An 18,654-nucleotide genomic window follows, 5' to 3' on the forward strand; every position below is an offset into this window, starting at 1 on the left:
CCGGTGGCTCAGAAAAGCCTCCATTGGCAGAAATGACATTTCCTCTCTCAAGACCCATAAAAGGAACTAAAGATGACGTTAAAAAGTCCATCTCACTACGGTTCTACAATCGTTTTATGAAGCGATGAGAATCGTTTTTGTGCGCAAAAAACAAAAATTCAAAATAACAACTTCTTCAACAAGTTATTGTCTTCCGTCTGGTCCTCTGACGTGAACTCACGAAGCACCACGACACATGCGTGAGAATATGACATAGAGCCGGCTTAGATAAGGCACTTTTACGTGCACTTATTCGGCATCCAGGAAATGCACACTTTAGCACCATTTTGAGAACTACGCCAAGACCTAAAGCACCTCAATGTAGAATTCAACGTATACATATCTATGAGAATGCCGGAAGCCCAGACAGAAGACAAGAACTTGTTGAATAAAGTCGTTATTTAGTTTTTTTTTCGCATGAAAACTATTCTCGTCGCTTCATAAACTATATTGTAGAACCACTGTAGTGAGATGGACTTTTTTAACATCGACTTTAGTACCTTTTATGGGTCTTGAGAGAGGAAATGTCATTGCTGCCAATGGAGGCCTTTCTGAGCCATCGGATTTCAACAAAAATATCTTAATTTGTGTTCTGAAGATGAACAAAGGTATTACGGGTGTCGAACGACATGAGGGTAAGTATTTAATGACAGAATTTTCATTTTTGGGTGAACTAACCCTTTAAAGTCTTGATTTAGTTTTTCAGTCAACTAAAACAGGTTTTTTTATACTTGAATGTTCAAAAAACAGTCTGCCAGTAACACTTTGTTTAGTTCCGGTCTAAGAAGCCCCTCCTTCCGGCGATGTGCTTTGATTGGTCAGTGGACCAATGTGTTGTGAACTTTGCATTAGCAAGCAATGCTAACAATTAGAAGCACCTACACACAATAATTATGCACATTGTTGTTTAGTATTATGCAGCACTTACAAAAAAACACAAACAGGGACATGTGGATATAAAGTGTAGCTGAAATAAAAGCTAGCTGATTGCCGTGTTTGTTTGTGACACTTCAGTGCTGTCAACAGGATTTCATCATGGCATTTTACCAAGACTGGGTGATTGGAAGCATTAGATGAAATTTTGCATCAGAGAAGATGTTGAGCTCCAGCAGTTAGGAAAAAACGCTTCCTCATTGGCACAAAGAGTTCGAATTTCAAATAAACTCCTTGTAAAAATCCCTTCATCCTTGTCCTCCGGGGGGTTTGGAATGCCTTACATCAGATTCAGGAAAGCACATCGCACTCAAAAGTGAAGATGACTTTAGCTCTGTTGTGGAAAACTTTGATGCTGAAGTGTGCGTGAGAACTTTTCATTCTGATGTTTATAGTTGATCTGTGTTTATCTTCTATTGGTTTCATTATATTCAGGTATTTTACCCCAACAATGATGTGGTGGTTGACATTCAGAGCCTTCGGAAAGTACTCCCTCCATTGAATTTTTTCCCGTTACACCTCCTGATTTTAATGCTAAAATTATTTTCTCAAAATTAGATGTAGCGCATCACTGGACTGCAATTTCAGCAAGTCATACCACAAATTCAATTGGATTGAAGCTTGTGAAGTCTAGCTGGGCCTTTCCAGAATACTAACCTTTTATCAAGCTATTTAATAGGCTCTGTTTCAAAACCTCTTGAGCTGCCTACATTGACAGCATTTTAATGCATTATAGGCATGCTTCCGATATAGACAGTGTACTTCTTTAGGCTAAGGTTCCATCTTAAGGCATTTTTTAGAATTATAGACTTGGTGCATGTTATTATGGGTTTTGTGTGGAAAAATATTACTTGCTAAGATTGTCTGTGAACATTTCCAGTTTTGCAACTTTGTTGCCATTACAAAAAAAAAAAAAACATTGCAAAAATGCTGTTGATTGAGCTGAACTTGTCCTGAACCTGGAATTTTCTTTTAATATATGTAGTATAAAAACATTGTGTGCACACTGATTTAAATGCAGATTAAAATATAATTAATTCATTATCATTAATTTTTTATTTAGTTGTTTAAAAAGAAAGTGTTAAATAAATGAAATCTCTTATGCTAAACACCAAGACTGCATTTATTTGATTAAAAATGTAGTAAGACAGTAATATTGTTCAATATTATTACAATGTAATACTTTTTTTATTTTAAAATAGAGATTTCAAAATCTAATTTTAAAATGTAATTTATTCCTGTGATGCAAAGCTGAATTTTCAACATCATAACGTCAGTCTTCAGTTCACATGATCCTTCAGAAATCATTCTAATATGCTGATTTGCTTGCTCAAGAAACATTTATTATTATTATTATTAATGTTGAAATCTTGATTTTGTTGGCAAGATTCTTTGATGAATAGAAAGTTCAAAAGAACAGCTTTAATTTGAAATAGAAATATTTTGTAACAATTTAAATGTCTTTACTTTTACTGTGACTTCTGATTAATTTAATGCATCCTTGTTGGAATTTTTTTTTTATCATTTCTTTTAAAAAATACATAAAAGTACAGTTCTTGGTTTTTAGAGTTTCAAAGCATTAGCTTGTAAATGTAGGCAGTAAACAGCGAGGCGACACTATGTTTTGAAGCCGAGCCATAGTTTTTGCTGTGCTTGGGGTCGTTGTGCCTTTGGAGGATGATTTTGCTCTGAACGCATTTCTCTGTTTGCTGACCATCATGCTCATTGGTTCAGAATGGTGTTGCGTGGGTGGTTTGGTTTTCACTAAATATAGTACTTCACTTTCAGACCAGAATGCTCAGTGTTAGTGTCATCAGGCTGCAAAAGATTGCCGGTCTTGTTAGATGTCTTGTTGCAAACTTCAGGTTTGACTTAATGTTAGCCTCTCCCAGAAGTCGCTTCTTTCTAGCCGCTCTCAAAGAGAATCTGTTTTGAAGTGTTGGAACGTTTGGTGATGTCGGATAGTTTCTCTCATTTCATCCAATAAGCTCTGCGGTTCTGTCAGGGTTGTAGCTGCTGTCTTGTTCATTTCTTTAACAATTGCTCCTCTTGTTCAGTTGCTCAATTTGGTAGGATGGTCTGATCTTAGATGTTTCTGGGCTTTGTGCCATTTTTTCCATTTTGCTACATTGAGCATCACAGATCTCAAAGGAAGAGCCAAAATGATACCAATCTCTATCACATTCTCTAGGTTTTCTTCATATCGAAGTTCCACTGGCAGCTCATTTTTCTTTGTGACATCGAGACTGATTGGCTTTTTAAACTTAGACCTTAGAATGGCAAACAAAGTGATATTTATTGTGCAGTTGACACCGATTAAATATGGATTGGATTGGAAAGGAAGAATATTTGATTTTAAAGATGCTAAACAAATTTGTTGGGTCACTTTGTTTAGTTAGGATTAGTAAAACCAGTTGAGATGCATTGCTTCACTTAGTTTTCACACATGATGTAATCTCTCAAGACAACCTAACCCAGCTAATTTTCAGATTTTTATTTGCAAAATAACTCTGAGGATATATTAATTCTATCTAATTCTTCATGAATTCTCCTGAAATCCAATTTGGATACGGCAAATAATATGACTTTGCAGCTCAGTGGAATGAGCGGAAATCAATGGGGTGCTTTCTGACAGCACTGTTTCCAAGAAACTATCAAAGAAGATTAAGTGGTTCTCAGCACAATATTGGCATTGATTTTTGTTTTTTTAGTTCAGGTTTATTGTGGCAAAGATGTGGGCTAGCAAACCTTCCCTCAGTCACTCATTGAAGCAGAACCTCAATGGCTGCAGGATTCACTCTTGTTTGAGAGGAGAGACTCTTTTGTTTCCAAAGCAGAGTCTTGGTTCCTCCTAAGGTTTCTTTCTCATCAAACCTCCCATCTCGCTCACCGCAGGTATTAAGGCACTATTTTCTGGTTGAACACTGGCTGAAATCCTGCCCTCTCTGGTCCAGTGAGTGAAAAGTGGTTGTAGATCTGACCTAAAAAAAATGACTTTTATTGTTGTAACTTTTATTCAGGATGTCATAAGTAATATATTTGAATTAAATGAAACCAGTTAATTTCGATAAGTCCGTAAGAAGCATGTTTTTAGGTTATTTGAAGGCTTCAATCACTAATCCGGTTAATCCTTTTGATTATACAATCCTGGGCGTGTGATTCGGCGGTTGGTTGGAATAAATTATTTACTCTTTCTGTCATTGACGGAATTGTCCGGAAATCCATGTTTTCACTAAATGTCCTTTTTTAACTTATGATTACATTTTTTTCAAAAAATAGGCATTGCAGTCTTTAATTATTCGATTAGTTATATATAAAGCTCTTTTGACAAGATGTTATGGTGCACTGAAACACTGTCTTCAAGAACATGCCTTTGGTTTCAGGCACAGCCTATCTGTATTATGATATACTAGGCCTATCATAAATATTAAATCCATATATGTATGCATGCATGCAGCATATGTACCATAGTAAATCCACTGTTTTGATAACCATGTACACTTTGCTCAATGTGAGGTCCCTAGAGATTTGAGTCCACCCACCAGTAGTGGACAAACTTAGATAAGACGTTCTATAAATCGCCTTAAACTCACAGTTTTCAGTTTGATATTTGCAATTGGCACATCCCTGGATAAAGAGTGACTTATTTAAATCTGAAAGAGTGCATTCCATGCACATAAAGATATTTGCTGATGCAGCTGTTGGGTTGAATTGAGGCAGGTTTGAATTTCATGAGGGATTTAGATAAAGCATATTTATGAAGTGGCTATATTTGCTTCATTTATTAGACTGTGGTCTTAAATGCCTTGCAGCTGCCTTCTAAGTGAATCAATGTCATCTTGAATTAACTTTAAGAGTGAACTATTTTTATTAAGATTTTGGATTAAATATATTTTTAATAAAGATTTCTCTAACTTCTCCACTATGGATAGATGTGGTGCTGTCTTTGATCAAGTTCTTGTAAAGATGATTTAATTTTGGTTAGTTTTAAACATCTGTCTTGCTTTCACTTTTCCAGTCGGTCACACACAGTTGTGTGTTTTTGATTGGGGTTAACTTATCGATGGCCACACTGACAACAAATAATTTTCTAAATTTATTTTTACAGTAAAAAATCATATTAGTTATAAAGTTAAAGTTTAAGATACATTTATTTGAAAAGCAAAATTGCATGAATTGTTGTCTGAGAATATATATATTTTTTCTATGTCATTTATTATTTATTTATTTTTTGCATTGTATTGAAGTGCCACGAGCAGTAGGATTTGAATTTATTTCAAATTAAATAATCGTGCAAAATCGGATTTCAGTTAAATAATTGTGCAAAACAAGCACGTCTACAGTCAACTTCCAAATCTCAGTGATAATTGCTCTCTCTGAAAGCGTCATGGCGTGAGCAGCCTTCCATTACCTGCTCATGCTAAACACGCGCAGGCACAACTCTTCTGCACACAGAAAGGACACAATGTACTTTGGCATTCTTTAAACAATTTGCCCTTATTATTTGTGCAATGACTCAGATCTGCTGACAGATCCCATCACTCCCGTCCTCATCTCTACCTCAAACAACACATTTTTTCAGTGTTTTTTTACTGATGTGTGCCAGACGTGAAATTAAACCAGATAGAAGCAAGATTCACTTATGTGATGTTTTGCACTGAAAATCATTACAGATGTTTGGACAAAGTGTGAGAAATTTCTACATTGTCTGTAATCATTTTAAAGCTGCAGTTAGCCATTTTGATAACTTCTGATGGATTTCTGGATGCATTTTAACATCTAAAAATGGTCTTTAAGCAAATGAAATGCATCGTTGAGTAAATATTCTCACACTGCATGAAAAGAAAATCTGTTACAGGCACAATAAAGCATTTCCGAAGCTTTTCTGCAGAAAATATTACACCTGCATAACAAATGTTAGCCCTGTAAAGCATTGTTGATCCTTGCAGTTTGGTTGCCAGAGGCCGTATTACAGAACCGTGCCATCTTAAGTCTCAAGGCCAATTCACACTGCACCGGCAGACTACAACAGACACTTCGTAGGGTTTTGTCTGAAAAGTGTGTTACCCCTGTAGGCATTTGTTGGCATGCGTCGGCGTGCTCGTTTTGTTGGGTCGTGGAATGTCTAAGAAGTAACATACACTCATGGGCAAAAGAAAAGGCAAAATATCTAGTGTTTTTTTAATGGTCTTTATTACTTTAATCACAAATCACTGGTCAGGACATTAGCAAGAATTGCACAAATATAAAGTAACTTAGCACGGAATAGCCTAACTTGCAGACCGCTTTTTACGGGAAGAAGAGTCAGTGTTGTTCCACTCAATGTTAATGGCTTCAGACAGTTCATGAGAGGTTGAAAAATGTCTCCCATTTCGTTTGAGTTTAATGTGAGGCCAAATATTCACTATAGGGTTTAAACCTGGACTCTGACCAGGCCAAAACTTGAGCCACTTCTTGGTTGTCTTTGCAATTTGGGCAGGAGCATTGTCTTGTTGAAAAATAACATCTGATCATTCCTCTTTAGATAACAACTTTTCATTTGTGGGAAGCAAGCCATTCTGCAATATTCCCCTGAACTCCAAAGCATTAAATGACTTTTCACAGAGAAATAGCTCACCAATACCAGCAGCTAGAAAGACTTCATTCTGTCTTTGATGTTTTTCTGAAACAGCAATGGCTTTTTAAGTAGTGCATTTGCTTAAATTTTGCTAATTTTCTGACCGATAATTTGAGGTTAAGACAGTTAAAAGCTTAGTGTTTAGCCATTTTGGGCTTTGTCGGCGTTTGTGTGAATGGGCACGAGAATATCTGAGAAGTTCAATATTCAAAATTAGATCTTAAAGGGGATAAGTCACCCAAAAATGTAAATTCTGTCATTAATTACTCACCCTCATGTCGTTCCAAACCTGTATGTGTTTCTTTTTTCTGTTGAACATAAAAGAAGATATTTTAAAGAATTGCTAACCAGACAGTTGACGGCAGCCTTTGACTTCTGTAGTCTGAAAAAATACTATGGAAGTCAATGGGGCTCATCAACTGTCTGGTTACCAACATTCTTTAAAATATCTTCTTTTGTGTTCAACAGAAGAAAGAAACGCATACAGGTTTGGAACAACTTGAGGGTGAGAAAGTAATGACAAAATCTTCTTTTTTGGGTGAACTAACCTTTTAACTGAAATCACACTGGTTACTAAAAAGATTCTAATAAGTTAGAACGTTTCTGTAATAAGGCCCCAGGAGATTGTTGATATCCAAACCTCTAAAGCAAATGCTAGTATTCCACTTTATACAAGTGTTGAGCAATGGAACATCTTTATTGTTGGAATATGAGATATATTCCACATAATATTCCACAGACTTCGAATGGAATGTAGCATTTGTAGCAACTACCTCTACCTCTGCTTTGCTTCAGTATTTTTCCAAAACATTCCAAAGCGTTCTTTTCAAAACATGTCAGCAAATCCTTTACGTTTTTCTCATTGGCTAACAAGCTCTGGTTGCACTCAGATTCTTTTTTTTTGCTCTTTAGAGAGCCTAGGGCAGGTGTGATTTCTCACGACACCATTGACACAGTGATATCTGTCTGATAATAGGGACATTTCATTTGTGATATTCCCCAGAAAAAGTTGCTTACACAGCAGTTTTAATCCCCAAATTGCCTATTATAGAAACCAAAATACTGTAGATAGGATAAGCCTGTATACTGTGCTTCTGTAAAAGGTCATATGCAGTATGATATGAAAAGCATGTTGATTTAAACACAGCTAGTCTCCAAATCGACCACATGCATCCATAATTCCATCAGGAATTAGCACGCTCGGTTACTTCCTGTGTCATTGCCAAGCATTACTCATATTTAATAAGCAGTTTTGCTTTAACATTTAGCTTTCTCATTGAGGTTTTTCCAAAGAGAATTTTCCTCTTTCCATGCATTAAGTTGCGGGGCATCAGTGTAATTGTTCCTGTCAAGGAACAGCAGTACAGTTCCTCTTTTCAGAGACTGTCAGCACCATCATGTTTTCTTTATGTGGGAGTAGATTGCATGTGGCTTTTTAAATGTATGTTTTTATTTTCTGATTCTGATTATTGCAGATTTCCACAAATGTCTGAGAACAAAGGCCAATATTTTATGGCCATCTTGCACATTGTTTGCATATCAAAGAAATTAAATACTTAAAAGAGGACACATAATCATAGATCAAGCAATCTGATTAAAAGAAAATATCTTTGTGTGATAGTGTAAGAAAGGTTAAGATGTTTTTATATGCCGCGAGTAGTCAAAGATAAAGAATAACATCACAAAACTAAAGTTCTTTTTTTTTGCTGAATGCGTTAGAAAATGTTATTTTTAAATGCTGATACCCATTTAATAACACTGTTATTTTTTTCCCAATCATTTTTCATAAGCGCTCCAATGCCCTTAAAATCAACCAAACCTAAACACCTTTACAACCGCATAGCAATGTTCCCGGCAACCACCCTAGACACCCAATCATTAGTCTCAGCCTCAGACGTCATGCCCACGGACCGTTGGCTGAACGCCTGATGCATATGGCACACTTATCTGGAAACACTTCAGGAGTTTCGAAGTCGTCATCTGATTGGTTGAATTCTACAGGATGTCCACATGACGAGTGTGTTGCATTCTATAGCGTTCGTTGACTACAAACTCCCTTGTGGAAGAAGAACGCCGACGTGACAATAAGCGCTTAACAGGATTGACTAAACGCTGGATTTTCAAAAGTATGTTCAATTTGCGCCTCCATTGTTTGCAGTACACTCCCACAACGTCCTTGAATGAATCATTTATAGATGCACGCGGTCTGTTATTGCAGGGACACCGACTTTACATTTTCACGCCCATAAACATGACGTGGAACAAAACAAACTGTGATTGGTTGCGTTACATGTCAGTCAAACGTTCTTTTGGGCGGTCCTTGACCAATGAAAGCTCCGATAGAGTCCAGACCTTCTGCCGTCAGTCTGAAGGTCTGGCAACGCGAGACTACCCAATCATTGTTTCACATTTTTTTCAGGAAAACTAAAAATCACTTTGTTGTATGTTGTCATATATTGTGTTTGAGGTTTTCAGTTCTCTGTTCATACTTCCTGTTTGCTGGTATTACTGCCTGGACACACAGAGCCAGTTGATTGCAAAAGTACTAAATAATGGCTTGTTTCCACCGAGCGGTACTATTCAGTACAGTTTAAAACGGTACGCAATTTTTGCCGTTTCCATTGTCAGAAGTTGTGAATGGTACCCTAATTCCGTACCGTACTACTTTTTTGGCACCCTTCCGTTGGGGTACCTAGCACAGTAGTCCATTACTAAAGGGTGGAGCTAGACTCACTGCAGGACGTTGATTGGTTGACAGAGAATCGTCACTTGCGCGGGCTGTGTTTTTCCTTGCAGCCTTGGCTCAAACAAAGTGTGACTCCTTCTTGTGACAACAGCCACATGCCGAGAAGCAAGAACAAGATCTCCTGTATGTCGTCCGTTGTTGTTTACTGTGTTGCTTTCTTCCTCACACAAGAATGACATCGATTGCTACACCGCAGAGGCGGACAGTAGTGAAGTATTTTCAAATTCTACTCAAGTACATATTTCAAGTATGTATACTTTATCACAATTTTTCTTTGGAAAACTTTTACTTCACTTTATTCCAAAGCATAATGTCGTACTTTTTACTGCACTATGTTTCTTAAATAAAAGTGTGTTTTTTTACTTTAATACTTAATACTACTTTAATACTACTTTCTTACTTTTACTTGAGTAAAAGTATACAGTACTACATTTTTTATGTAAATAAACAAGTATTAAATGATATTCAATATGAAACATAGTGCAGTAAAAATTACAATATTATGTTTTGGAATGTTGTGAAGTAAAACTTTTCCATAGAAGAACACTGATAAAGTACATATACTTGAAAAATAAAATTACTTGGAAAGTAAAAATACTTCACTACTGTCCGCCTCTGCTACACTACACCATGCCTATCATAAGGGTACTGTTGAAGGTGGAAACGCAAGACGGATCAGGGTTTACGGTCCTGAATCGTACTGTAGCCTACTGTACTGAAACGTACCGCACTGCTCGGTGGAAACGATAACCATAACTGTCCATCAAGTGAACATGTCCACTAATGGGGGCAAGGTACAATTTCTGGATGACGTGCTTGTGTGTAAAGGAAAACATCTATCTCAATTTGTTGCTCAGAATCAGTTGTTGTTTTCCAAACTTCTCACTCTTTTTTATCTATCTCTTTTAGTCTCCCATCTGTCTTTTCATCTCTCACTCTCTGTCTCTCTTCAAAACAACTTTCAACATCACTAAAAGCATTTCCAGCTGTTCCATTGTTGATTGCTCATAGTCAAGTCTCCCCATAATTTCTTGTGACAGCTCTCCGTTCGGCAGACGGGATGGTTCTATTTTAAGAGCCAAGTCAGCTCCTTTCTCGTTCCTTAAGACTTCAGCGGAGTGACTCATGCTACCAGTCAAAGCTGTTGTTTATTAAACCCCAATAATGTCTATTCCTGTCCCTGCATAAGTTGCTTGTTGCTCCGAGGGGATTTGTGCAGGTAAACAGCGCTGATTCACTTGGACGATTGTCTTTATCACATTGTCAAAACCATGACAGTTAATTGTACAAAGCCATTGCATTTTGGAGATGCTGGCATTTGTTTTTTCATTGCCAAATCATAATGAGATGTGCATGGCTATGTAATGTGAATATATTTATGTCAGTAAGGTTTTTAACTGCGTCATACATCCAAATAATTGTTCCCCTTCGAGATGTCCATAGATGCATAAAGTTGTGCATCATCTGGAAAGCATCTTCTATTTTAATTGTCATATTTGGATAAACATCTGTCAGATGAAAAGGCACACATTGAATAGATGTGCATTGAATAGACTTACAGTATAGTGCATTCCAACTGTACATTTTATCATTACATGCATTCTTTGATAATCAAACCTGCGACTTGATATGTTTCTAATCGCATTTAAGCTACGGGAATGAATGCATACAGTATATACATAGAAAAACATCACAAATAAAACTAGATTGTTTTTTTTTTCTGAAGAAAATTAATGAATCTAGCTATTTATAGCATAAAATAATAGGTAATACTTTATTTTAAGGTGACTTAATTACACGTTACTACATGTACTTACTATAGTAATAACAGCAAATTATGCATAATTGCAAGTAACTAACCCAATAATATGCTGTCGGTTCAATGTCCAGACACTTCCAACTCAAATATATTTAGTTGTTTGTAATCCGAACAGCAAACACATTAATTCTGACTTTTTAGTATGTGATTTAAATCTGATTTTTGCACATCAGGATCAGTCGGTAAAAAACGTTCATAAGTTTGACAGTGTCTTTTTTTCCCACCAGTTTACACCAAGGGCAAAAAGTGTGCCTTGTTGGCAAGTGCTATTTGCACTAGCTCCGCCTAACAATGCCTGGTTGGGCCAAACAAGATAAAAAAAATATGCACATTTTTCAATGTCTTCAGTGACTTAGTCAGTAGAGCGTACAGCTTGTGGAAAAAGGTTTTGATGAGATCGATCTGGGTTCGAATTCGACTTTGGCCGAGCTCGCTCTTCTCCTTTTTCCCCATCACATATCACATCAAATAGTGCAAATAGTATGTATCTGTCAAAATAAAGAATAAATAGCATCTAATTACTATTTACACATATTGCAAAGAACTGCTACTTTTACATGGTGTAAATAGAATATATCACTATTTTCACTTTGTAAATAGCATCTACAGCTATTCACACTTAGTGTAAATATCAATTAATTTTCACTATTTAGAATCTAGTTGATATTTTTTATCGATATTTGCACTTAGTGCAAATAGCCGCTGCCTAAGTTTTGGGGTCAGGAAGAGATTTTATGTTTTTAAAAGGATTCGCTTATGCTCAACAAGATTGCATTTATTTGATTAAAAATGCTGTAAAAACATAAATATTGTTTAATAGTATTTGAATTTAAAACGATGAATAGGAAGCTGTTTGTGTCAAACTGCTTTTAGTGAGTCTCATGCTTGTCAAGTCATGTTTATTTTTGTATTATTTTGTATTATATATAAATGTATTAATTATAACTGAATAAACTGCAATTGGGTTCGCAACTCCAGCTCTCCTTCAGTGGACTTAATGTGACAAGCATGAGACTCATCAACTTCAAGCTGACACAAACAGATATGACAGTTGTTTTAAATAGAAATCTTTAGTAACATGTCTTTAGTGTCACATTTGACAAATGAATGCATCCTTGCTGAATAAAATTATTTATTACTTTCTTACTGACCCCAAACATTAAAACAGTTGTATACATTTTTACTGTCTCTTAAGTCACATTGAGTCACATAACCAAAATAGACATCAAACAAACAGATGTGGTATCATTATTTGCAAATTGACAATATGGACACTGTCCTTTAAGATTTTGAGTAATTCCTGTTCATTGTGAGAAAAGCTTTTGATATTTTGTACTATAGATATGGCTCAGCTTCCTTCTTCAATTTCAGTTCTGGCCAGTTATATCATCCTGCAGGTGAAGTCTAATTGCTTAGAAAAGTACCACCTCATTTGAAGCATCACAAGCGCTCAGAACAAGTTATACGCCAAAGTTAATTACTTAGTGTTTTGTTCAGACAACTGTAAGTATGAGCCATTGCAGTAGCTTCACAATGTGTGAAATGCAAATGTATTTTGGTAATAATTGCATGTGTATTATGTGCAAGCAGTGTCTTTGTTCTCAGCTGGTCTCTCTGGCTAATGGGAATTAACATCTCACCTCGAACACAGTTTGTTCCATAAATGAATTAAAGATAATGATCTGTTATTCTATATATCCATATCCATGTGATGGTGCTGAAGAGTACAGGTCAAGGTCTGCTTAGCTTGTGGGCATGTCACTGTGACTCATCACGCACACACACACACACACTAATTAAGGATGGACACAACTCGTTCCACATTGAAAGTCTGCTCACGTAGGTCTTTCTGCCAGCACCCCTGGCTTTCCGGTGTGTGTGTGAATGTGGTAATTTTTTCAATAGAGTCTGTAATTAAGACCTTAATGGCACACAATACATGTCTGCTTGAGAAATCAAGGCCTGAATGTGTGCATGCGCATGTGTTCGCGCTCTGAAACGTGCGTGTATACGCACTAAGACCTCCCTGCCTCGGCAGAGCAGAGGTCGCACATTCATTATCTGTCGTGGTCCTAATTTGTCTCGACTGCCTGCATTAGAGCAGGTTTGTGTTGCAAGTGGGCGACGGCAAACAAGGGAAGATGTCATAAAAAACAAAGCGCCTGGTGTATTCATCACGACGAACGCAAAGATGCGTGTTGCTGATACAGCTCTAATGATGCTCTCACAGGAGATTAATGGCGAATGCTTGTCTCTCTGTGTTTCTGTCTCTGATGCGGAAATGTAGGGCGCTTTCTCACTTTAAGACTGCTATAAAAGCCATTAGACAGTTTTCCAGCCCTGGGGAAACTCATTTAATCCTCTTCAGTTGTCTATGGAGATGCTTCTTTCATGCTGAGCGAATGCGCGTGTTTTTTTGTCTGAATGCATATCTCTCTGCGTTGGAAACGAGCTTGATTGTATCAAGTGTGCGAATCACACAGTGGAAGCGTTTTAAGGCATCGTAGGTGCACTTACTACACAAAAGGATGTTCAGAAAGGTAGGCAGCATGATTTTTCTGTCTTCTGAGATGCCTCCTTTTAGACCAAATTTGTAGAAAACAATCCCGGAATGCATTGCAATAAGGTCAGGGGCATAGCCATCATTTCAGAAGTGAGGGAGACAGAAATGTCAAGTGGAATACTTTTCTGACCTTTGACTAATTGACAGGTTTAATTGGCTAAGAAATCAAATACAATGCTGAACAATAATAACCAATAATTAGTGTTCTATAATATTATAATAATATTACTTATATTTTCCTAATGACAATTTTATGATCGCTTTATGTACTACAAACACTTCATCATCATGGATTTTATATATTTACATTTATTCGTTTTGCAGACGCTTTTCTCCAAAGCCACTTACAAATGAGGAATACAACAAGCGATTCATTGTGAAGAGGCAAATAAACACAGGAAGTGCTCAAAATACAAAGCTTCAGATATTGCTCAGAGCGGCAATAGCTAGCATAGGAAGGGATTAAAGGAAAGTGAAAGCATAGAATTTTTTAAGTGCTCACGGAAGAGTTTTCAGCTGTCTTTTGAATATTGTCAGGGATTCTGCATTCCGGATGAAGGCGGGGAGCTCGTTCCACCAGCAAGGAACAGTGAATGAAAATGTTCTGGAGAGTGATTTTGTGCATCTCTGTAATGGTACCATCAGCCGCCGCTCATTTACCAATCGTAGGCTTCTGGTAGGGATGTAGACTCGTAAGAGTGAGTGCAAATAGGAGGGTGCCGAGCCTGTGGTAGATGTGTCAATGCCTTGAACTTGATGATAGCAGTAAGTGATAGCCAGTGCCGACAGATGATGAGAGGCGTGATGTGGGCTCTTTTGGGTTTGTTGAAGACAAGATGTGTTGCAGCGCTCTGAATCATCTGATTGCATATGATGGAAGTCCAGCCAGAAGAGCATTGCAGTAATCAAGCCTGTACATGACCAGGGCTTGGACGAGAAGTTGTGTTGCATGCTCAGTAAAGAAAGGCCTGATCTTCCTGATGTTGTGTAGTGCAAACCTGCATGACCTTGCAATGTGATCTTTGAAGGTCAGCTGAAAATTACTTCAAGATTTCTGGCCGACCTTGATGGGGTAATTTGATGATGAACTAGTTGGATGGTGAAATCGTGCTGTAGAGTCGGATTGGCAGGGAAGACGAGAAGCTCAGTTTTTGCCATGTTGAGCTGCAGGTGATGTTCCTTCATCCATGCCGAGATGTCTGCCAGACAGCTTGAGATTTGTGCAGCTACTGTGAGATTATCTGATTAAAATGAAAGGTAGAGCTGTGTCATCAGCATAGCAATTGTAGGAGAAATCATGTGCCTATATGATGGGTCCAAGAACTGAACCCTGAGGAACCCCAGTGGTAAATGTATGTGCTTTGGATACCTCCCCTCTCCAGGCAACCCTGAAAGACCTACTTGTGAGATAGGATTTAAACCAGTGAAGTGGAGTTCCTGTGATGCCCAGTGATGAGAGGATGGACAGAAGGATCTGATGATTCACAGTGTCAAAGGGAGATAACAGATAGATCCAGGAGAATAAGAATAAGAATCACCATCCGTAGGGCTTCAGTGACCAATAGTAAAGCAGTTTTAGTTGAATGGCCATTCTTGAAACCACGGCATTATTCATTTACTTTATTGTTATGAAAATACCCTGGGATGGCTTGACACTTGAAACACACATAAACCATATATTGTCACAATCGTGTGTTTATTGTCTTCATTTTGTATCAGTCAAAATGTTTATCTTTTTTATTTCAAGTGGTGCTTACTGCAGAGCCAAATGATGTCCAGCTCTTCCTCTCTGGATGTCATCTGTGGAGCTTGACCTAGTCTGTTGATCTGGGTGGAAGAATATGGTTATGAGTAGGGTTAGAGTGTGGTTGGACTTTCTAGCTCCCCCTATTACACCCAGATTACATCCAAAGAGAGGGAGCTGTACGTCACACTTCACCTATTGGCCCTGCAATAAGCAGCCTCTCTTTTATTCAGCCACAGCAAACTGTGGATGCCTTTCCGTATAAGGGATTTACTGTAACGTCATAAGTTATTACTTCTATGAGTACGTTTTAAACTTTCTGGGAGGGAGTGCCCTCCGGCTTTGAGTATGAATGAAACGTACATTACATTTAGCGCCATAATGGATACATCACGTTTTGGATAATAATAGACACGACAGGTCATGCATAGACTATCGTGTCAGAAGTCAGAACCTCCGCCCATATCCAATACGTAATATGTTTGGTGTAAGCAATCAGTACTGTGATTGACATGACCAATAAAACCTTAAAGGTCCCATGGCATTACATTTTCATTTTATGAGGTTTTTCAACATTAATATGAGTTCCCCTAGCCTGAATATTGTCCCCAAGTGGATAGAAATGTTGATCGGTGTAAAACCGAGTTCTGGCTGTCTTTCTCTGCCTTTGAGAAAATGACAGGCCAGACGAGCCAATCCTGAAGTCTCCTGGTTTGACGTCCAAGCAGGAACGGTTACCTCCCTTTCCTCCGCCCAGAGAATCTGGCACGCCCATGCAAACGCTCGAGAGATCATTGCTTGTGAACGAGTGAACGCTGGCAGTTTCTCAGTGTTTGGATGTACAAATGAAAACAGAAGTCTTTTTTCAGTTCCTTCTGATCTGTGATCAGTGATTTCTGATGTGTAGCTAATTATTTATTATTCGTGCACACGCAGCTCTCTCTCTCCAGACAGAACGGTGTTTTCTATCTTGTGAGTCAGTGTTTTTGTACGTCCTCGTCGCGTCTATCGGTTCTAAAATGTGCATACAGTCATGAGTTTCTGCTCAACATCGGCAGAGTCAGATCTTTAGAGATAAACTTCACACACGCCGAAGCTCGGGCTGCACTGGCCGGTGGCCTTCAACATCCCCGACCCCCAGTACTGCATCTGGCCCACAGCGGAGGCACCAAACGCGGCGCGAGATTTAAGAGCACCTATCATGGCATTTAAAATGTTCCAAATATTGTTTTAGAAGTCCCCAACAACAGTTTTGCATGCATGCAATGACAAAAAAGACTTTAGTTTTCTTATAATATGCATTTATTTTTACCTGTTTTGACAGCGATTCTCAAATGATTCCTTTAGTGATTCACTTTTCAAAACCCCGCCTTTACGTGACGCTAATCTGTGGTGATTGGTCCGATGACCCAGTCAGTTGTGATTGGTATAGTCTGTGCAGATATTTTCGGAAACGGAACGCCCATCAAAGTCTTATAGTGACAGTAATTTGTTAATATGTGTCAGGAGTTATGAATATGAAAACCGCGTCTGTACCGTTTGATTGTAATATGAGCCTCAGCTGATCTCATTCATAAAAAAACTCCTCTATTCTCCTCACGAAGACTCGCGACAAATCAACATCCCTCAGGGCTTTTAGTTCAAAAGTGTGCATTTGAGGAGACATATTGATAGATTCTCATATGTCTGTGTCAAATTTCTAAACAGAGGAGTATTTTTTATTCAATACTTCCTCAAAATGCGCAGATATAGCCTAATCATGAGCGATTGAGTCTCTTATGTGTTGTTTTCAATTCATACTGGCAGCCGGAGGGCGCTCTGTGCACATGTAGTCCATGTACAGACAGACGAAGAAGAACCATGTGCCATAATAGAAGTCCATAATAAAAGCTTCCTGAGATCGCAAAACATACATTTGACGACTAATAAACACTCAATCGCGACGATGTATGGTTTGTCTTCAAGCCACTTAGTCTACAAATGCTCATCCTTGGGCAGATGAAAAAAGTTTGCTTTTGAGTCACACTTCAGAACACAGCGTCTCGTCGCCATGATGTTTTCTAGTTTTCACTGGCGTCTTGGAGCGCAATAAGTGGGCGTATCGTATTCAAATAACTTGACAAGTTGACGTCATCTAGTCAGAGAAAAAGCTTCGGTCTTCTAACGATTCTTAAAAATGACTCAGAGTCGACTCTTACTTTTGAAAGAAAATAACTATATATACGGTGCACTATCATATTTCAAACTATGCAGGATGTTTTTGTTCACTTAGATCTATGTTACACACTACATGAAAGGTAAATTTCAAAATTCCATGATAGGTGCTCTTTAAGCTGAAGGGGGGTAAGCGTGAGCATATCCGGGCTAGCCAGCCTAGCCCCACAATAAACTGGATTACATTCGATTACTGCTGATGTGTCTTTGTTTGCGCTGTGTACTCAACGCGCGTCACTGACGCTTTTATTTTATTTTTAAAATATTGCTATTATCAACACTTACTTTTAACTCGTTCATCTCGACAGTTGTAATGGTACTTTGCATGTGTTACAAAGTTGGTAATAATGATGAAGACGGACTCGGTGTGACTGGGACTCGTGTTTATTCAGAACTCTCAGATACAAACACAATAAACTCGCGCTGACTGACAGCGCTCTCATAACTCAGTAGTTACTATAAATAACTTTGTTAGCAATCGCTGAGCTCCATCTCTGGTACATTAGTGATGTCCGGTTCACGAACGATCTTTCTTTTGAACCGGTTCTTTTTAGTGAACCGAATCAGTTCACCAAATCGGACTGAATCGTTCTAAACGTTTCGCGTCTCCAGTCAGCGCTGATCCATAATTTACTAAAGTTACTAACTTTCTGACATGAGTGACAGTCCCTCCGACTAGAAATAGACTAATAACCTGAAGTATATGCTGTAACTACAACAGTTCAGACATGCTGAGAACTGATGTGAAGTGAACTCAGGTCCATCCGTCTCTCTGGCAGCAGCTCGTACCTGCTCCTGCCTCGTAGACCTCGTTAAACCACGCCCCCTCCGCTCATTTAAAATGCAAAGATGTCAGCCAATCACAACAGTGGGCGTTTTTACTGAAGTCTCACAGCAGACACGCCTCTTGAAGCAGGGCATTCAGCCACAGGGCAAACAGCAGTATAGAAAAAATGCCTTTTATTTCTAAATTATGACA

The 18,654-nt window shown here is 38.1% G+C and overlaps 1 protein-coding gene across 1 annotated transcript in view; it reads left to right on the forward strand.

Annotated features, from left to right (window-relative positions):
* The window catches only part of cemip (cell migration inducing hyaluronidase 1), a gene marked incomplete at its 5' end in the record, with an annotated part of 78,934 nt that overhangs the window by 21,783 nt on the left and 38,497 nt on the right, over window positions 1-18,654 (forward strand).

Source organism: Gobio gobio (genome assembly GCF_949357685.1).
Source record: "Gobio gobio genome assembly, chromosome: 2".
Lineage (NCBI taxonomy): Eukaryota > Metazoa > Chordata > Actinopteri > Cypriniformes > Gobionidae > Gobio > Gobio gobio.